Raw genomic sequence first — 22,402 nt, 5'->3', positions numbered from 1 at the left:
CCTCCTTACCCGCACTATTTGAACTAGTAGAGCCAGAGAAGAAGGAAACCAAAAAGATTGGGTCTCCAAGCTAGAAAATACATAAATTGAGAATCAAAATCTTGAAATTCGTGATTAACCCCACACACCCAGCTGCAGGTCCAGCCAAACTCTTCTGTAAAAAAACCATAACTGAGAAGAGAGATGCTGGTTGAGGTAGGAAAAGACTATGAAATGAATAATCACCACAAAGTCCAATGTTTTCAGATAGAGTTTGCAGAGTTCTGGTTGGACTCTGCTTCTTAAAGCAGGACTCAAGCTGCTCCTTTAAATCTAAAACCAACCCAATCTAAGACTACACCTGTAACTGAGACTAGCACTGGTCCAGGAGAGATGCCAGGGAAAAGGAAGAGTCCGCTGCAGGCAGCGGCTGTTTTCAAGGCCGAATCACACAAAATCTGACAAGCTGGGGGCACTATTTTTTTCAAATACAATTTCCCAAAATAGATCTCAACAGGCTTGGTCCCCAGGTGTGGTCCAACAGCCCTGAGGCCATCCTGGGCCTTAAAGCACGTGGCTCGAATTGCCTGATGCCCCTAGACCTAGGACTTGAACCAGATTACCAAGTGCTGTTCAGTCTCTATAATTCAGCTCCAAAAGATACAGCTACCCCAGGCCTAACGCAATCCATATTAATCTAGGATCAAAGCCACAGGCTTCAGCCTCAAACTGTATCCTGTGAGGACCTATGTTTATTTTTGCCCTTTCTCCCTCTACGGTCAGATGCAGCCACTTACCTGTGCCCCACTGGAGGCCTGGGCTGACCATGCCCTGGGAGGGGTTCCTGCCCCAGGAGGAAATACATAAGGGGCTTCCGGGTTGTGACAGAAGCTGGCTTTATATTCAAGGTTCACTTTCTGTGTTGCATCTTCTGCTTGGGTGGTTTATCTGGCTTCCTGAATCTTTATCTTGTTTGACTTTCTGGTTCCTCGGGATTTCCTTGTTCATGTCTGCCTACCTGTTCTGTGACTTCACGTCAGGCTTTTTCACTCAGGTGTGTGTGTGTTTCTAGACTCTGTGTTAAGGGCACACAAACATTTGCAAGAGCAACAATCTTGTCCCAACTTACCTTTCCAGTCTTGTCTCTCATTTTACTTCCATGAACTCTACAATCCAGTCATACCAGACCCTTTTCCATCTTCTGTGCTACCCTACCTTTTCCCACCTTCCTGCCTGGGTTTACATTGGCCCCTCCGCCCTTAGTATCCCACTAGCCCCCTACCCTATCTCAGCTCCTTAAAATTCTAAGCAGCCTTTAAAATCGACCTCACAGTCCCCCTCTGCTGTGAAGCTTCTTCATATATTCTTGCTTTAGCCCTCAGTAACCTCCCCTTCCTCTCTGCAGACAATTAGTTCTTCATTTGTATCTTTCTTTTTCTTTCTTTTTTTTTTTTTTTTTTTTTTTTTTGAGACGGAGTCTCATTCTGTTGCCCAGGCTAGAGTGCAGTGGCGCAATCTCGGCTCACTGCAAGCTCTGCCTCCCGGGTTCACGCCATTCTTCTGCCTCAGCCTCCCCAGTAGCTGGGACTCCAGGCACCCGCCACCACGCCCAGCTAATTCTTTGTATTTTTAGTAGAGATGGGGTTTCACCGTGTTAGCCAGGATGGTCTCGATCTCCTGACCTCGTGATCTGCCCGCCTCGGCCTCCCAAAGTGCTGGGATTACAGGCATGAGCCACCGCCCCCGGCCCATTTGTATCTTTCTTATAAGTGTGCTGGGGAAGCAACAATCGCGCAATCACCTCTATAGCCTTTTTTTTTAATTTAACTTTTAAGTTCAAGGGTACATGTGCAGGTTTGTTACATAGATAAACTTGTGACTCGGAGGTTTGTTATACAGATTATTTCATCGTCCAGGTATTAAGCCTAGCACCCATTAGTTATTTATCCTGATCCTCTCCCTCCTCCCAGCCTCCACCGTCCAAAAGGCCCCAGTGTGCGCCGTTCCCCTCTATGTGTCCACGTGTTCTCATCATTCAGGCTCCCACGTATAAGAACATGCAGCGGTATTTGGTTTTCTGTTCCTGCATTAGTTTGCTAAGGATAATGGTCTCCAGCTCCATCCATCTTTCTGCAAAGGACATGATCTTTCTTTTTTATGGCTGTGTTCAACTAGCCTTTAAACTGCTTAAAAATGGGACTGCTGTCCTATTTATCTTTAAACACACCATGGCCCCTCTCACAGTTACATACAAAAAGTATTTAAATGTGTGTCTAAGGGAAAAGTGATGGCAATAGCAGATTTGACTTAAATCCTTGTCTTTCACTGAAATTTGTGTGTGTCATCTGCCTTCTGCCTGTACATCTTCAACTAACTGCCTTTCCTACTTACTCTACCTGTGTTTACCTGAAAGGGTTCAGGTTAGTTGCGGAGCCACAGCTCTGCCCTGACTACCAGTTAGTTCTGTGATGCGTCTCTTGCTTTCCTCAGTTCCCTGGCTTGCCCCCTTTATCCTATGAACAAAAACTGTTTCTGATTTTTTTCAGTCCCAGCAAACCATCAGGTCCCACATCAACCTACCTCTCAAAAATCATCATGAAATAATAAGGTAACATCTCAGATTTTGCTTTTTAAGTTTTCACTGCTTTTACATACATTTGGTTTTACCTTCACAAAGAGCCTGAGAGGTAGTCAGGATAAGCACCCATTGATAAGGAAGCTTCATCAGAGAAAGAAGGCACCATCTCGAAGACACAGCTCATTAGTGCAGAGCTGAAGTGAACGCGTTGGGTTTCCAATTTGTGTCCTTTTTTCCCCCAGTAGAGGTGCCTCATTAGCATCTACTACTTTCCATCCAAACAGAAGTCTCAACGGGAGGTCTGGGCGTGGTGGCTCAGTTCTGTAATCCCAGCACTTTGGGAGGCCCAGGCAGGCAGATCACTTGAGGCCAGGAGTTTGAGACGAGCCTGACCAATATGGGGAAACCCCATCTCTACTAAAAATACAAAAATTAGCCAGGCGTGGTGGTGGGCACCTGTAGTCCCAGCTACTCGGGAGGCTGAGGCATGAGAATCACTTGAACCCAGGAGGCGGAGGTTGCAGTGAGCCGAGATCGAGCCACTGCACTCCAGCCTGGATGACAGAGCGAGACTCTGTCTCCAAAAAAAAAAAAAAAAAAAAAAAAAAAAAGCCTCAACAGGGGAAAGGACGGTATTTCTTTAAAAACAGGGCACATTTCAATTGATATTTTTAAAGCGATGACTGGTATGCCTTCTCGCATTGGATGTTTATATCCAGTGACATCAGGAACCAAACTACTACCTTTTATTTAACTGAAAAACTGACTTTGCAAAGAATTTCTTTCTCTTTGTTGTTAGGATTTAGCCTAAAACCATGTACAAGAGTCTTCCTGCTATCCTGAGACAATGCTCCTTATGTAACTTCCGAATCCAAATGTAGCGTTGTAGTAACTCGTTCCTCTGACAGTCTCAGCGTTTTTCCACTCAAGCCCTGCACACAGAATTAACTCAAAACTTCTGCAAGAAAAACGTCCCTTTTAGAGTTTGATTTGGCATCAGTTTCAAAGAGCTGTTTGTATATTTTAGAATATGTAGAATTTTCCTTTGATTGAAAACTCTCTTTTAACAATGGACAAGAGATGATTTCTCTTCTGAGTGATTTAAACAAAAACAAACACATCTTAGTTACACAGAGCCTTGTTCTCAAAGTGGTCTTTCTGAAAGAAATCAAACCCTACAGATTGTTAAGCATTTGGCAAAAGCCTTCAAACAGCCAAAGCCAAATAGCGAAATTTTCCTTGTTGCAGGAGATAAACAAATACTAGAGCAAATTTTTTAAAAAATAGAACCTCCTTTCACTTTCTACTCTGCTCGATAACATTCCCCTCTCAACACACACACACACACCCCTTCAGAGGGGTTTCATCTTCAATGTTTATTCCTGGTGCTATAGTAATAAACTCGCCACAAATGGACATTTTCAACATCTGTTTGTGGCTGTTCCCAGACGTCTTGTATTTCTTTGGGACATGAAGCCCTCTGTCTCCCAAGTGTAAACAGACACACCTAATTATGTATTAAGGTGTCTGAGAGGAGCTACTTGTTTTGATGACCGTAAAAAAAAAAAAAAAAAAAAAAAAAAAGAGCCCGGTCTGCTTAGCTAGCTGTGGGATGTGGGACAAACACACAGTAGTAGCTCCTCAAACAGTGGAAGTTCTCTGCCTGCCAAGGACAAAATCCAAGTCCTATTTTTCTCAGCCTGAGAATCATGTCCACTGAGTCCACTCCAGATGTGGACCAAAACAGTCAGTGACTGGTCAGGAGAGACAGTGCTGCCACAGATGCAGGGCCACATCTATTTAATCTTTTCATAAGGACTTAATTTTCGGGTGAAAAGAGGAAAGGTGCAGAGGGGAAGAGGTCATTGGGGGTTCATTTTTTTTCTTCTTCTTCAGGTCACAATGGCCATGGATAGCAATTTTAATCAATGTCAGTAGCCTATGAGAAGCGTAGCAGGATAAAATAATTCTAGAGTGTTGGACTAGCAACTGGAGATGTGGGTTCTGGCCACAGTGCTGTCCCTGCCTCACAGGGTGATCATGATGGAGTCCCTTTCCCTCTCTGACCCACACATTCCTTGTCAGTAAAAAGAGGGGCGGGGATGAAATCATCTCTGTGGGTTTCCCTGCTCTAAAATTCTGATCCTGCTACATATTGGACAAGTCTGAGAATTCCAAAAATACCTTTAAAAATTCTACCAGAAATACCGTTCCTCTAAAGAATGGTCCCCATTCATTAAAAAGCAGTACTAGTTTTCAAAATGAGGTAATAAAGCTATACATTCAATGTGCAAAAAAAAAAAACTAGGTTTTCTATGTACAAAATGTCAATTCAAAAATTTAGGATCTTTTCTAAAAATTAAAAAAATGTAATTGTTAACAACAGTTCCCAACACAGGCCAAAAGAAAATGGGAACACTACTAACTTTTTAAGAAAGTCTTTCATCCTTAAATTTAGCAGTAAAGAGGTTAAAACTAACACTTCAGGCTCCCATATTCAATGGGAGATACCATGTGAGCTATTTCTCTTTCTTTTCTGTTCTAGATTATTTAAGCAAATTGTTTGATCTAAATTATCCAAAGTTAAAATAAATGATTTTTTTATCAACCTTTCCAGCTCTCGCAAGGTAGAATATATTGTGCATAATTTAAGTAGCTTTAAATTTCTTCGTCCCACATATAAAACCATATATTTTGAGTTTTGTTTTTTTTTAAACAGAATCTCGCTCTGTTGCCAGACTGGAGTGCAGTGGCACCATCTCGGCTCACCACAGCCTCTGTCTCCTGGGTTCAAGCGATTCTCCGGCCTCAGCCTCCCGAGTAGCTGGGACTACAGGTGCACACCACCACGCCTGGCTAATTTTTGTATTTTTAGTAGAGATGCGGTTTCACCATGTTGGCCAGGATGGTCTCGATCTCTTGACCTTGTGATCTGCCCACCTCGGCCTCCCAAAGTGCTGGGATTACAGGTGTGAGCCACCGTGCCTGGCCTATTTTGAGGTTTTAAGATTTCATTAATGTGTACATTTTTAATTTCTAGAATAAAATTTATGTTTACAAAATTGGGAGGTAGATTTTTCCACTATTATTTCTGGTTAGGGATTTGGTCCATTTTACTTTATTTTGGGTTCTCTGATCTGCATCAAACCATGAATTTTGGCTACTTAGTAAGGATTAATGGTGTTATCCAGGTTTGGGCTGGAAAGATCAGTGATAACGAATATTCCTCTTAGGATGATAGCCAACAGGCCTTTGTAGCAAAGTCCGATTCTGATATGGAGACTCCTACAGCAACGCAGAGTAGGGAAAAGCATATTATGTGGAGCTAAAAGACCTGGAATTGAGTTTTCACTCTCTATCCCTTTCACTTGATGACCCTGAACAAATCTCTAAATGTCTCTGAGCCCTAATTTCCTGCTGGCAAACTACTGAGTATAATAGTATTGATACTTCAATGCGTTGTGATGATTAAATGAAATAATGTCTATGAAAGTGCTTTCTATAGATGTAAAGCACTATCTAAGTATTATTAATACTAAGTCTTGCTATGCATTTATTTTTACTCTCACCTTTGGAGTTAGTTGCTAAAATTCTTCCCGTCTTCCCCTGCACTTAATTTGTCTGAGGTTCTAACATGTTCTTTATCTGTGAGCTTTAAGTACTTTCCACCATCAGAAAAGAGCTATTACAGAGGACCTGATCGTCCTGCTCCTTTTTAATTCCCTCACTCTCTGGAGTTCCTGAAGCAGAGCAGAAGAGTTCAAGGTGCCCTCCTAAGATGCCTCCACCTTCCTGGGGGAGTCCTCAGTTTGTCTGTACATATTCTGTTGCACATGCCCGAGTTTCCACTTCTCTTGGATGACCAGCAGCATCCTCTGGAGACAGCAGCTTGATAAGCTGCCAGAGTCCACTGTCATCTAACTGCACTGGAACATGGACCTCTTCATATGCAATAGGATACTGTGGGGGAATGCAATAAGCCTAACTCACAGATTGTACTTGTACCAATCTCTTTGTTCTTCCCGTTTCCCTCAATGTTAACCTGCTTGTTACACTTGTTGGAACTTACTTGCCACATTTTTAGATAACTGAAGGGATTTACCTCCAATTCGCCTTCTATATAACCTAAAGTGGTACTGCTTATTTGATTTTAATGAACTTTTACAAAGATTGTTTTCAAACTTCTAACTAGACATTCTATAATTTGCAGTTTGAGATTTAACCTTTTTATTAAAATGGTGGTAGGAAGACCCCTGGGAGGGGTTCACTTTGGAGAAATAGTTTTTCTCTCTTAGGTACCAGGGAATGTGGTAAAGTGCAGGAGGAAGGCAACTTAGCCATCTGCAGAAGCTGTGGCTTTGCAAGTCCAAAGCTGACACCTCAAATACTAGCTTGCAAAGTCTGCAAATGGGCTGAAAGATAACCACATCTCCAGTTCCCTAGTTTTAATCTATCTCCTAGTTACCTATCTCCTAACTCACCTGTGCGGTGATTTTCACTATTATACCACGGTGTTGTTGGAGTGAAAAAGATCAGTACCAATGCCTTAAGACTGGAGGGGGAGGGCATGAGTATAAGCAAGTCCAGCCACTCATCTGAAGAGGAGGGGAATTCATTACACACATGTGTATTGTCAGGATTCAGACCTCTTGGCTCATGGAGAGAAAGCACGCCTCTTTTCAATAAACTACCCTACCAATTTTATTCCTTTTTAAAGTGACTGTTTTTATCCAGGGGCTGTTATCTGTTATCTGCTGCTTCTGACTCTAGTGAGAAAATTCACATTACATTTTTTCACCTCCATTCTCTTTTACTATACCCTTCTAAATGAAAGGGAATGCAATAAGCCTAACTCACAGATTGTACTTGTACCAATCTCTTTGTTCTTCCCGTTTCCCTCAATGGGCTGTCAAACCTAGTTTTTAACCAGGGAGAAAGGTTAAAAACTAGGTTTGACAGCCAAAGAAACAGCCAACCCATTATCCGAAGCTCCAATCTATGAAGTTTTTGGAGCTCTGAGAATTATTCTGGATTCCCCATGCTGACACCCTTTGAACTGTATCTTCTATGGAGTCCTTGAGCTTCCAAAACTCAAAATAAATCCATCAAATACATTTTGAGTAGGTTTGGTCACTGGGAAATGTGCTCTCCAGGTCCTGATTTTACTACTCTCCTTTCCTTTAAAACAAACTAACAAATGGCTGTAATAGTTTTCAGTACACACACCTCTGAACTTCAGGATTCCAGAAAGAACAGAAAGCTGTGTCCATGGAGAAATGGAACTTCATTACATTTTAAACAGGAAATATAAGAAAAAGTGTTCATATCTGCATAAGATCTTGAAGCTAACTTCCAGAGCCCCAAATTTAGAGTTTCATGAGGAGGAATCTCCTTTTAGGGCATGGTTGAAGGATCTGAGAATGGAGTGATAGCTTACTACAACTGTGATGCCAACAGGGTTACCTGTTTAAAGCTTTCTCCTATAAGCTTGGCTTGTGGTTATGAGATTCTGCTTAGAACATGTTCCTCATCCCTTATCAATTCAAGTTCCTTGCTATTTAAGATAAGCCCCAATTTCTCAGTCCTCTGAAGAAGCTGTTCCGGGTACTGACTCCACAGGGAGGACAAGTGCTGGTTTCTCACCTGGACTGACTTTTCTTGACTGCTGGATATTAGCTCGCCAGCCTGAAGGAATTGATAGCCCCTTGCCTAAGTGTTTCTTCACTTCAGAGCTGTTGCCACACACTGCCCAGTGTGATCATCTAATGATTGCCTGCAAAGCCAGCCTGGTCACAACTGCATGCATGATGCTTTCCATTGAAATGCATCTTTTTTTTTTTTTTTTTGAGACAGAGTCTCCCTCTGTCACCCAGGCTGGAGTGCAGTGGCACGAGCTAGGCTCACTGTAACCTCTGCCTCCCGGATTCACACAATTCTCCTGCCTCAGCCTCCCCAGTAGCTGGGATTACAATTGCGTGCCCCACACCCGACTAATTTTTGTATTTTTAGTAGAGACGGTGTTTCACTATGTTGGCCAGGCTAATCTTGAACTCCTGACCTCAAATGATCCACCTGCCTAGGTCTCCCAAAGTGCTGGGATTACAGGCTTGAGCCACCGCGCCTGACCTAAAGGGCATTTTAGAAGCAGTAGAAGGAACTGGTGTGTATGAAAGATACAGAAGATACATTTTGAGGATGAGAAGAACATTGATATGGTTTTGCTGTGTCCCCATCCAAATTTCATCTTGCATTATAGCTTTCATAATCCCCACGTGCCATGGGAGGGACCTGGTGGGAGGTAACTGAATCATGGGGGTGGGTCTCTTCCATACTGTTCTCGTGATAGTGAATAAGTCTCATGAGATCTGATGGTTTTAAAAAGAGGAGTTCCCCTGCCCCCTGTACACATTCTCTTGCCTGCCACCATGTAAGATGTGCCTTTCTCCTCTTTTGCCTTTTGCCATGATTGAGGCTTCCCCAACCATGTGGAACTGTGAGTCCATTAAACCCATCTTTTTTTATAAATTACTCAGTTCTTGGGTATGTCTTTATTAGCAGCATGAGAACAGACTAATACAAACATATAATGTTCTTTCAGTCCCCAAAATTCATCTCATCATTGTACATCATTGTACTAAAATCTGGGTTTGCATGGTGCCAAGGAAGGAAAGCTATTGGAAATCAGAAGATTAAAAAAACGTGATTACAAAAAACTAATAATTTTCAGTCAAACAAAACATTTCAGATCTCAAAATGGATTTCTGGCCTGAAATTTCCAGGTTAGTAGTTCTGTATTTGTTTAATAAATCAAGTAACTCCTGAATTACCACTTCACTTAGGGTGTATAATAGTGTCTAAACATTAATTAAACTTGTAAAAGATGCAATATTATTCCTTTTAAAGTAAACTAACAATTGGGAGAAAACATTACTAAAGCATTTTGATGATACCAGCAAAATTCTCTCTCTACTCCAGTGTCTCTATCCCCACCATTTCCAGGGAAGCCCAAGCCACTGTCCTCTCACTAGGGTGACTGCCGCAGCCTCCTAACCTCCTCCCTACCCCTGTTACAATTCTCCACCCAACCGCCAAAGTGAGCTTTGAAAAATATAAATCAGTGTATATCAAGACCCTGCTTAAAATCTGCCAAATGGCTTAACACTGCACATAACAGCAAATCTAAACCTCTGATCTTGACCTGTAGTGGCCCTGCATAACTTGGACCCAGCCTATCTCTCTGACTTCATGTCATCTACACACTCCAGCCACTGAGCATTCTTCTCAAACACCCCACAGTCTTCCCACCTCTGGGCCCTTGCACTCGATTTTCCCACTGCCTAGAATGCCCTCCCTTCCTCCTGATCTTGACAGGGCTAACTCTTTTTTGTTAATTAGATCTCAGCTTCAATATCGACTCCTCATCACATCACTCTATTTTACTTCTTTCATAGTACATATCCCTAGATAGTATTTTATTATTTTTAATTGCCCACCCTTTGGTAGTAATAGCTAACATTTATTGAGCATCAGGCATTATTCTAAGGGCTTTACATATATTAACTATCCTTTAGTCCCCATAACAACCTATTAAAGCAGGTATTATTATTATTATTAGATTATATGGTCATTTAACTGATGCGGAAATTGAGGTACAAACAAGCTAAGTTACCTCCCCACAGGCACAAAGCTAGTGAGTAAAGAAGCCTGAATTTAGACCTGGCTCTAAAGACTGTTTAATTATTATGCCATATGCCAATAGAAAAAGTTCCAAGAGCCTTTCTGTCTTGATCATCAGAGTATCTCCAGTGGGCAGAACGGTGCTCAATAAATGAGTAAATTTAATGTTGGCAATAACTTGTGTTAAATATTTTTATCATGCAGTCATAAAACACTACGACAGTAATGTTTCATTAAGAGAAATCTCGTTATGATTCAAATCATATTTTCTTTAAATAGATCTAATTTCTTTAATATAGAAAGCCTGGTCCTGTGATCACATTTATTCTGTTATTAACAGAATTCGTCCGTTTTAATAACTCTTAGCTTATAAGGTTCTCATTTCTCCAGTAAGATAAATTATCACTTACAAATGTACCATTCTCATGTAAAGAGGGTTAACAAATAAATTACATAAAACCATGCAAGGGTATGAGAGATGTCAATAAAATTCCTTAATTTTACATTAAATCTGGGATTTCAAAAATTGTCTATGGATTCTGACACACATGCACATATATAAGGCTTCACCTTAAAGACAGGTTCAGCTGTGGTCAGGTATCAAGATCTAAATGTACAGTTTTTTGGTATTAAATAACCTGATCTTGGGTTGCTTCTCATCAGAATCTCTTAACTGAAATACAAAACAAAACCTTTCCTGACATCTATCATAGTTGCTCCTGTTAATTTAGTTCTTCGATTAAATGCTATATTAGCCTTTAGTGTTATTATTGATGGTGGTATTTAGTTTTCTTTTTTTTTTTTTTTGGAGACAGAGTCTCACTCTGTCACCCAGGCTGGGGTGCAGTGGCACAATCTCAGCTTACTGCAGCCTCAGCCTCCCTGGCTCAACAATCCTACCACCTCAGTCTCCCAAGTAGCTGGGACTACAGGCACGCAACACCCCCAGCTAATTTTTGTATTTTCTGTAGAGACGGGGTTTCGCCATGTTGCTGAGGCTGGTCTCCAACTGCTGGGCTCAAGCAAACTGCCCGCCTCAGCCTCCCAAAGTGCTAGGATTACAAATGTGAGCCACCGCGCCCAGCCGGAATTCAGTTTTCTGATGTGATGATTACTAAATCTCTCCTGTAAGAAAACCTGCCCTTTCAGGCCTTAATTTAGAATCACAGACATCAAAAACTTTATGATATACCTTGGGGAAAAACTAGCCCAATTAACTCAGTTCACGCTTAAAGAAACTAAGACCTACAGAAGTTAGTGACCTGCTCAAGAACTCAGAGGCACATCTGAAATTCAAAAGAGAGGCTCCTCAATTCCCAGCCAACTCCTATTTCCAATACACTGTCAACGATGCTATGAATGTTTAATTACCACTCTACATGCTTGAGTCATGGAAGAAATGTTTTCCTGATAAACCAAATCAATTCAACACAATTTTATTGAGCAACTGCTATTTTATCAGTGTTGAACTCAATTCTTCTTTGGGAGGCAAGACCCAATTCAAAAGTTTCAACCACCTACTGGATTAAAGAGGTTCTGTGAGGTTTTATTAACCCTTCAAAGAGTATCTGTGGCACCTGCCAATTTCTAAGGTTAGAGAACAACTTTAACTTTCTTTGTTAACAGCTCTGAGGGCCAAACTCTTTCCTTTTTGGAATCTTTTAGGTCAGTTCTCTACTATGTCTTTTGAGACTGAGTCTCACTCTGTCACCCAGGCTGGAGTGCAATTATGCAATCTTGGCTCACTGCAACCTCCGCCTCCCGGGTTCAAGCAATTCTCCTGCCTCAGCCTCCCGAGTAGCTGGGACTACAGGCGTGTGCCACCACACCCAGCTAATTGTTGTATTTATAGTAGATACGAGGTTTCACCATTTTGGCCAGGATGGTCTCTTGACCTTGTGATCCACCCACCTCGGCCTCTCAAAGTGCTGGAATTACAAGCATGAGCCACCGCGCCCAGCCTCTACCATATCTTTAAGCCACACTGAGAATGTACTGTTTTCCTAAGGTGTAGTTTGGGAGCTTACAAGTTTGTTTTCTTTAATGATGAGTACCATAACGCTATTATCAGACTTTTTCCTCTTTTCCAAACCTGTTTTTATTTCCTTTGTAGTTTTTATTTAGAAAAGGTTCTTCTTAATTATGTACGGATTTATTGTGACCACATCAATGGGTTTATTTATTGATTTTTCATGAATCACTGCTCTCCTTGGCACAGGTCAGGGTGTGTTTGTAACCATCATTATATGTGTTATTTTTATTCCATCAACTATAGCATTGTTACTAATTACCACAGAGAGCTGGAACAGTGACCATTTTGGGTAGAGCGCGAGACGGCGATAAGCTTTAGATACAAAAGCACAGGGCTCCTTCTAGTCTCCCATGCTTCGCTGCATAGTTATGGGTTGATCACTTAAGGTCACAGTCTCTCTGGAAAATACATGACATGTTTCTACTTAAAAAAAAATCCTCTGAGATATTTAGGAACAATGTTGCCTGTGCAGCATTTTATTTTTATTTACATTACTTTCATGGATTTGAAATTCATTAATTTATTGAGTCATATAAAAAAAATTTAGACAGTATAGTCAAATGGGGTCCTAGATTTGCCTCAGACCAAGTTACTTAAATTCTGACCCAGTTCCATAAAATACGCCTTCCTGTTTGCATTTCAGGAAAACAAAAAAGAAGTCTGAAAATGACTGAACTATTTGAAAAAAAGTGTTGTCCACAAATGACTTTGAACAATTCAAATTAAAGTTCTGTCATTTGCATTTTATCATATAAGATATTTTAATTAGAAAAAAGCTTTTTACTTGTTTAGTTATCTCTTTTTTTTTTGTTTTTGTTTTTGTTTTTGTTTTTGTTTTTCGAGACGCAGTCTCGCTCTGTTGCTAGGCTAGAGTGCAGTGGCGTGATCTCAGCTCACTGCAACCTCCGCCTCCCGGGTTCAAGTGATTCTCCTGCATCAACTTCCTGAGTAGCTGGGATTACAGACATGTGCCACCACGCCTGGCTAATTTTTAGTAGAGATGGGGTTTTACCATGTTGGCCAGGATGGTCTCTATCTCCTGACCTCGTGATCCATCCACCTCTGCCTCCCAAAGTCCTGGGATTACAGGTGTGAGCCACCGCACCCAGCCTATTTATCTATTTTCTAAGATTCCCCTTATAACTATTTCTGCATGTTAACAAACCTAAGAGCTAATTTAAAATAATCATGCAGGCTGGGCGCAGTGGCTCATGCCTGTAATCCCAGCACTTTGGGAGGCCGAGGCGGGTAGATCACCTGAGGTCAGGAGTTTGAGACCAGCCTGGCCAACATGGTGAAACCCCATCTCTACTAATAATTTTTATATTAGTTAGCCAGGCATTGTGGCAGGTGCCTATAATCCCAGCTACCTAGAAAGGCTGAGTTAGGGGAATCGCTTGAACCTGGGAGGGGGAGGTTGCAGTGAGCTGAGATCATGCCACTACACTCCAGCCTGGGCAACAAGAGAAAACTCTGTCTCAAAAAATTAATAAAATAATAATAATAATCATGCAGTTCCTCTGTCCCCTTTCTACCTTTCTACCAACAGTGATCAGTTAATGTTTCCTGAGAAATCAATGCTTAATGAAGTAATCAAATAATATTAAGACATAGGGATGTCAGTGATCCTATTTTTCCTGAAAAAAGTATGAACTTGGCTAATATTTATTAATATCACAAATAATAGACCTGTCAAGACTATTTATATGTATATTCATTATCAACATAATGAGTAGGTGGATTCATGCATATGGGGATGTATATGCTGAAGCAGAGCAACAACGTTGTTTGATTTTATCAGAGTTGCTGGCATATTCCGTAACATATTGCATAGTGAGACCATACATGCATTTACGAAATATGAAATAAAGGTAAACAGAAATTGTCTTAGTCTCCTATAGAATCTTACTTCTAGATCTATTAGCCAATTTCTAATAATAGTCACAGCATAAGAACCCTGAAGCATGCAGCACTGATTCCTGGGTAGACTTTTCTACTGAATGCTAGTACTTCCCACGACATTATGCATGCTGAGCATCGGAGTAGGAGTTAGAGATAGAAAGGGATTAGAAGGCCAGGCCCTGGGCCAATGGGAGTCTTCAATCTAGCAGGAGCTCTGGAGAGATAGCAAAGGATTAGAAGACTAGGCCCCTGACTTAGGGGAGCTTTCAGTCTAGCTGGGAAAAGACAAGATCCTCCATATCCTTGTCACATCTTAAGAAACATGAAGCCACACACATCAAACATACGTAATTTTTAAAAGTTGAAAACGTAATTGTTGAAGCAATTCGGAGTGAAAGTATAATCTGAGCTGAATGGGATTTTTTTTTTAATTTCCTAATGCAGATGGCTTTAAGTTGTTTACGGATGTGAATTATTATAATAGAGCAAAGGAACAAAAAAGATCTCCTTTCCTAAAATCCTGAGCATTCTTTGCATGTTTTTGGCATCTACATGAGCTAGTACTATAATGTAACCATCACATTTGCTTTATGTTGTATCCTAAATGAGACTGAAAACTTCTTGAAGGCAGAGACTATATCTTCTATTTCTTTTTTTACTTCTCACCTGCATAAGCACATTTTAAGTACATGCCAAATATTTGTTGAGCTGACTTGAAATGACTGAAATGAATGAAAGAAAAGCATTCCAAACAGGAAGGAATGCCAGGGACTACTAATATATTAGATGACATTATTAAAATCTAAAATGTTCTAGACAGGCAGAAATTATTACCTGAATTAAATAAGGTAAAACCTAACAGGGATAACTGTAAAGTATCATATTTGGATCTACAAAAAAACAGCTCTAAAAGTAAATAATTGGAGAAATGCAGATTGACAGAAGTGGCAAATAAGAGAAAACAGTGTAATATGGTCACCAAAAGAACAAAGGCCACTGAAGCCTGCACTACCAGAGCCTGAGAAGAGAGGAATAGTTTGGTTCTGGGTACGAGGCATTAAGATGGACACTAATGAACTGTGTCAGAGACCACTGACCAGATCAGTAGGATGACCTGCAACCATACTATACAGAAAGCGTTAAAAAAAACAGGCAGAGGTGGGGCATACAGGAAAAATTCAGCCTGAAAAAGATAAGACTATGAGAAATGATAACTGTCAAAACCCTATCTTTTGCTTTGTTGTAGAGGAATAGCTGTGCTTCAGTTTACAGATTAGTTAACATAATTTCTATCATTTTCTCAGAAAAGAGCTTTGACACTTTATTACATGATGGCTATAATTAATGTCAGACTCTAAAGTGGAAATCAAAAATTCTATTTGATCATTTGGTTTCAAGCTGGACCTAAAATATGTTTTGGCATTGTTACTAACTGTTAGCAGCAAGTTCTGGAAACAGATACAGTCTTGATATGTGTTCTAAATATGAAACATATTGCAAAAAGACTTGGAGATAAAAATATATACTGCTTATGCACACTCTTACTGCGCTATTTCCTGTCCTTATCAGCAATGAAAGTTTCTCTTGTTTTGCCCTTTCTTTGTTGTTCCAGGTGAACAAAATCTTTTCTCTTCCTTTTCTTCTCCTACATATCTATCTTCCTCTTTTTTTTTAAATCTTCTTTCCCACTAATACTTGTTTCATTAAACATTCTTAAGCACCTACCATGTGCCAAAAACTGTGCTAGGTTATAAGGATTCAAGAATATGCAAAACATAGCCACTGTCCTTAAGAAGCTTATAAAAGGAGAATGGCATGCAATTAAATTTTTATGCTAAAGGACGATATGGGCTGGGCATGAGGCCTCACACCTGTAATCCCAGCACTTTGGGAGGCCGAGGCGGGTGGATCAACTGAGGTCAGGAGTTCGAGATCAGCCTGGCCAACATAGAGAAATCCGTCACTACTAACACTACAAAAATTAGCTGGGTGTGGTGGCTCATGCCTGCAATCCCAGCTACTCGGGAGGGTAAGGCAAGAGAATCTTTTGAACCTGGGAGGCAGAGGCTGTAGTGAGCCGAGATCACACCACTGCACTCCAGCCTGGGCAACAGAGTGAGACTCTGTCTCAAAAAAAAAGAAAGATATGTACACATTAGAGGTGTGTCCAAAGTACAGAAATGACATACAAATGGGTGTAGATGAGACAGCGATTCACTTTGAAGAAAGTGGTGTTTGGGAAAGGGATGCCCAAGAGGGAACAACAGGGCCCTGCCCCCCAGTGCAAAGAAATGGGCTGACATGGAAGTGGGAAATAGCACAGCACACTTAAGGAATGCCAGGCATTTTTAAGAGAAAAGGCCCCCCTTTACCTAGGAGAGTCAAATATTTTGGGAGGCAACTAAGCAGTCACATAACTGGATTGTTATTTTAACTTGGTATGTTCCATATTTGAATTGGTATGCATGACCACCAAACAGTAGATGTTCAGGAATTTATCTATGGGCAAGATTAGGAAAAAAATATTTAATTTAAAAATGCACCCAAGATACAGAAAACCATTTGGTGACAATTGCTATGATAGAAAACATGCTTCTCCAGGAAGAAATGTGTGAAATGCTTTCTAATAGGAATGATCACTGACAAAGTCAGCAACAAAAGGAAAATGGAAGATAGGATAGTATCCTCAGGTTCAGGTAGAGCACCTTTGATGACTTTAAAAATATAATAGCATCCGGTCGGGTGCAGTGGCTCACACCTGTAATCCCAGCACTTTGGGAGGCCAAGGCAGGTGGATCACCTGAGGTCAGGAGTTCGAGACCACTCTGGCCAACATGGTGGAACCCCATCACTACTAAAAATACAAAAAAATAGCCAGATGTGGTGGTGGGTGCCTGTAATCCCAGTCTGTAATTGGGAGGGTGAGGCAAGAGAATTGCTTGAATCTGGGAGGCAGAGGTTGCCATGAGCCGAGATCATGCCATTGCACTCCAGCAGGGGCAACAAGAGCGAACTCCATCTCAAATATATATATATACACACACACACACACACACACACACACACACACACACACATATATATATAAAATAGCATCCTTCCAATTCGGGGTAGAATGAAATGCAATTCGGGGTAGAATGAAATGCATTACTAAGCCATGAAAAGACATGGAGGAACTTAAATGCATATTACCAAGTGAAAGAAGCCAGTCTGCAAAAGCTACTTACTTATTGTATGATTCCAACTATATAACACTGGAAAAGGCAAAACTATAGAGACAGTTAAAAAAAAAGAATCTGTGGTTGCCAGGGGCTCAGGAAAAGAGAAGGGAAAGAGAGATGAACAGGTGGTGTACAGGGGATTTTTAGGGTAATGAAACTACTCCTTATGATTCTGTAATGGTGGACACATGGCATTATGATAAAACCCATAGAACTGCACAACACAAAGAGTGAGCCCTGTGTAAACTATGGACGTTTTTTCATAACAATGTATCAATATTGGTTCATCAATTACATCAAACATCACACAAATGCAAGATGTAAATAACAGGAGAAAGTGGGAGATGGTGGGAGGAGAATATAAGAAACTATACATTCTGCTCCATTTTTCTGTAAACTTAAAATCGCTCAAAAGAATAAAGTATTAATTTTAAGACATATACATGAAAGTAATAATGTCACATGCATTTCTACTCTTTAGAAGATAATTATGCGACCTCCTTTTTCCACTAGCATTTATCTGGTAAGGCAAACTTTACTAAAAGTCCTAAGAACATCAAATCCCTAAACAGATAGCATCTTACTCCTTGCAGAGCCTCTGAGATATATGATTCAGCGATTTCTAGTAATTCATTAACATAGGACCACTGAGGCACAATAAATTAACTGTATCTGAGAATGATACAAAGACTCTTTAGTGACAATGAAATGAAAACTCAAGTGTCCTAAGTTAAACTGCGCCCCCTCTTCTCAGACCCCAGTGCACTGCAGAAGCCACTGTATCTATCGTTAGAAAATTAATACTTTGGGTGAAATGAGGTTCATACACTCAAGTTTTCTTTGATGGAAAGGAGATTTCAGCAAATCCTCAATAAAATATATAACCATGTGTTTGCCATCCCTGCAAAAGCATGATTCCTTTCATTACTAAATCTTTTCCCTATGTGTGGGTGGTTGTACATGTGTCAGAAATAAATCCCCACAAAAACAACTGAGAAAAACCATGTATAAAATCAGAGTCAAACCATGTACACAGGTTTCATTCTGAGCTTTAGTATTTCAGTGTAGCTACAAATAACAGTAATTAGTCATACAACCAAGCTTAGTTAACTTTGTGAGCTGGACCAACTATTATCTCCAACTGATCTAGTAGGAATGAAAACCACTTCTTTGGGCCTCAGCAGCAGTAAATCAAAAATTAGAGTAAATGGAGGTCCAGGTAAGATTAGAACACCATCTGCTATGTCAAAAGATAGGCTATTTTTAGGGAAAGCAAGATGAATTTCAACTTATGGAATGCAAAAGTAATCCATCCAATCAGTGGCGATATAATGAAGAATACGGAACATTCAATTGTTGACACAGGGCTTGCCTTTGTTTAGGGTCCATAAAATTTAATAACTTCCCCACTCTGTGGCTTTAAACGGAGAACTTCTTCAAAATAAGAGTTACTCCTATTAAACTTAATTATTTGCCTGTGGCTGCTGTGGCAGAGTATGTCTACCAAACAGGTGGCTCTTAATAAAGGACTGGTTCTGTAGTAAAAAGTAGATGCTCTAGTGTTTTATTATGGTTGCTTTAACTTTCTGGTTTATTAGTATTAATTGCTGAAGTTTTCCTTTTAACCTTTCTTAAGGCATTCCTCCCTCCTGTGAGTTAAGAGCTGCTCTGCTAAAATAAATGTTCACATATAATTGGCACATTACGAAGCTGCTGGTTTCAAGAACTTGACTCGGCGGACTTGATAGAGACTTGGTTATAAGGGACATTTTAAAATGAACTACATCAAACTCTACTGGGTTTGAATCCTCCTGACAGACCTTGAGTACTCAAATGGGGTTTCTCCACTGGCAATTTCTAGATTTTGTAGTAGTGATAAAATAATTTTTAATAATTTTATTATTAAACTAATGCTTATTCTCCTGACCTTGGAATATTATAGTTTAGCCACTGAAAGTCATAAAACTGGAGACATCTTCAATAGTCCTGTGCAGTTGAGTAAGTGAAAAGTGTTAATATTTACATATTTTGAAATAAGAGATTCAAGACTACTTTCCTAAGCAGAAGAAAAAAATAACCTTACAGAAAGATTAACTCTGTCCTATGTTAACAACAACAACAAACAAAAACCCCATAAATGCAGAGAAGAATCTTCCATACAATCTATAGTGGCAAGCAGGGAGAGGTGGCTCATGTCTGTAATCCCAGCACTTTGGGAGGCCAAGGCAAGAGGATTACTTGAGACCAGGAGTTTGAGACCAGCCCAGGCAACATAGTGAGATCCTGTCCCTATGAAAAATATTGGCTTGGCAAGGTGGTGCAGGCCTTTAGTCCCAGCTACTCAGGAGGCTGAGATGGGGGAATTGTTTAAGCTCAGGAATTCAAGGCTGCAGTGAGCTATGATCACGCCTCTGCATCCCATCCTGAGCAATAGAGCAAGACCCTGTCTCTTAAAAAAAAAAATCTATAGTGACCTCTTTCAGAGTAACTGAGGCAGCCAACATCTATAAATAAGATGCATCTTACCTGTGCATCTTTAACTAACATATCCTAAGTCTCTAAGAAACCTCCAGAAAGCATCAGAAAGGTATAAATCCCTTCTACCTCATTATGCCAAAGAGTGGTACAGACTTAGGTTAATCTAAGCTACTTCACTCAAATGAGTGGGATAGTGGGGGAGTTATTTGCAGTGAAAAAAAAAACCTGTGTAAGCTCTCTAGGAGACTCATACTCTGACCCACAAGTCAAACAATCAGCCTCAATAAAGAGTTGTGCTTCTTTCCATAGTAGGATAATTGTATAAAATACATTTTGAAAGTCAGCAATTATTTATTTACATAGTATTTTGTAATGACTTCCAGAAATGTAATTATAATCTTTGTGTCAAGCCTCACCAGTGCTTTGAAGATCAAAACTGCCATGGGTGATACGATTGCAATTATAAAGACATGCAGTGGTTCGGGTCATATAAGGCTTGCTGGTCCTTGCCTTGTCACACCTTACCCTTGACTAGAATCAATGAGAAATAACTTTGGCCACCTCTGTGTACTGAATAATCTTTTAGAAACATGTAGGATGAAGTGAGATAATGTATAAAATCACCCGGGGATAGGAGTGCTACTTAAATACAGATTATTATATGATGAGGCCATATTTATCAAAATAAGTATGGTAGGAAAGGAGGTGTCTTCTGCACTATAACATCACTAGACCGGTTTCTGAGACTAGTGCTGACTTTTATAATTCAACTGAATATGATTCAAACTCATTACCATAACGTACACCTGTTAGTCAATTACATGGCAATAACTTCTCATTCAATTACAAACTTATATGTGCTCTTGTTGTTCCATTACAATATTTAAGGCTACCCAATGTTAAGGAAATATTTCCTGAATCATTGTATTGTACTCTGAACTTGAAGACGTCTAGTATTATATCTTTCTCTGCAGTAAAGTAAGGATTGTAGGTAACATACCTTTATCATTTTATCTTATTTTGTTTATACCTTGCTTTCAAAAATGGTCTGAGGAAAACTACAAGACTATCTAATATAATATCACTGTGATTACTGTCATTTATTAACTTCTAGAATTGTTGCCATGCTTGAAAATTACTCAGAAGAAAGGATACTAATAAAGAAAGGTGAAATATTGGATTCTCTGAAGGTCTTTAGGTAGATTAAATCATGGTCTTTCTTTGGAATGGTCTTTTAGGAGAAAATGGAATTTCTTTAGGAACAGTTCTTTCTGGTGGATCTTTCTGGTTGTTTCTATTCCTATGATCCCTTGGAACACAGCATTAGCATGCCTAGTTAATTTAAGTGTAACTCAGCACTTTCTATTGTCTGACATAATTGAATCGTTATTTTCTCTTAATGCTTTATTGATTTTTTTGTGAATGGTTCCCAATTGCTTTTTGCTCTGTAAATATTTATTTTAAATCTACGAATAATAATAATAATGGGAAACATTTGAGGAATTCTATGTGCTAGGTACTGCATTAAGTGATTTATGAATGCCATGTGGGTATTAACTTATTTAGATAATCTAAGGGCTTTGTTTTAAATATGCCCTGTGGTGATCTATTTTCTGAAGGAAAAGTCCCCTTTAAAAGTTTAGATTTTTATCTAATCTAATTTGACTCACTTAACAAGACTTACCTGCAAATTACATATGGATATAGAATTTTTACAAAACAATTTTAGCTTCATAATATCAGCTACAATCTATTTGGCACATATCATGTGCCAGGCCAGTTCTAAACACTTTACATAAAGTATCTCACTTAATCCTCACACCAACCCTGAAGATGAGTATTGTATGCCTATTTTACAAATAATAAAACTAAGTTTCAGAGAAGTAAGAAGTTGCCTGATATATGTATGAGCTGGGATAAAAACCTGGGTCCGAACATCCAATCCTACTGTGAAGTGAAGAATTTTATTCTTTCTCACCCAAAATCATATGAGAATATTTTGTGTATCCCTTTAGATATGGAGATGAAAATTGATCAATGCACACAAAAACATAAACTGTTCTGGAAAGCATCTCAAAAAGAGACCACAGGACTGCCTGTAAACAGGGATAGAGGTTAGTATTTTTAGCTGTCCGCGTTATGTGCAAACAGCATTATTTGGCACAGAGCATTATGAAGACCAAAGGCACAGGAATGGACTCAATCCAAAGGACTTTATTTACTAAAGCACACAAACAAAAAAAAAACCCAAATTAAAAAACCCCTCATGCTTAAGTCTCACATGTAGGAGCCTCTAGGTCATGGACTTAGACATTGGGTTTAGATGTTGAGAGGAATCATAAGATATAAATTGTCTAACTTGGTACCTGGGAACCTATGAGACAGGCTCCCCCAAGAAGGCTCCCAGGACTAGTCCCCAGGGAATTAGAAATGGTGCACACTCCGATGACATGGTCCCTGAGTCCACCAGGCAGTGCTTGGGTGTGCAGGCACAGCCCCGCAGCCCAGGGCAAGGTCAGGTGAGTCACGGCTCCT

The 22,402-nt window shown here is 39.9% G+C and overlaps 1 protein-coding gene across 2 annotated transcripts in view; it reads right to left on the bottom strand.

Annotated features, from left to right (window-relative positions):
• The window catches only part of RUNX2 (RUNX family transcription factor 2), a 223,234-nt gene that overhangs the window by 14,055 nt on the left and 186,777 nt on the right, over positions 1-22,402 (bottom strand). The gene's annotated exons all lie outside the window — the stretch shown is intronic.

This window comes from Pan troglodytes, chromosome 5, assembly GCF_028858775.2.
Source record: "Pan troglodytes isolate AG18354 chromosome 5, NHGRI_mPanTro3-v2.0_pri, whole genome shotgun sequence".
Classification (NCBI taxonomy): domain Eukaryota; kingdom Metazoa; phylum Chordata; class Mammalia; order Primates; family Hominidae; genus Pan; species Pan troglodytes.
Note: the sequence above shows the minus strand (reverse complement) of the source record. Positions and strands in the feature narration are given on the sequence as shown.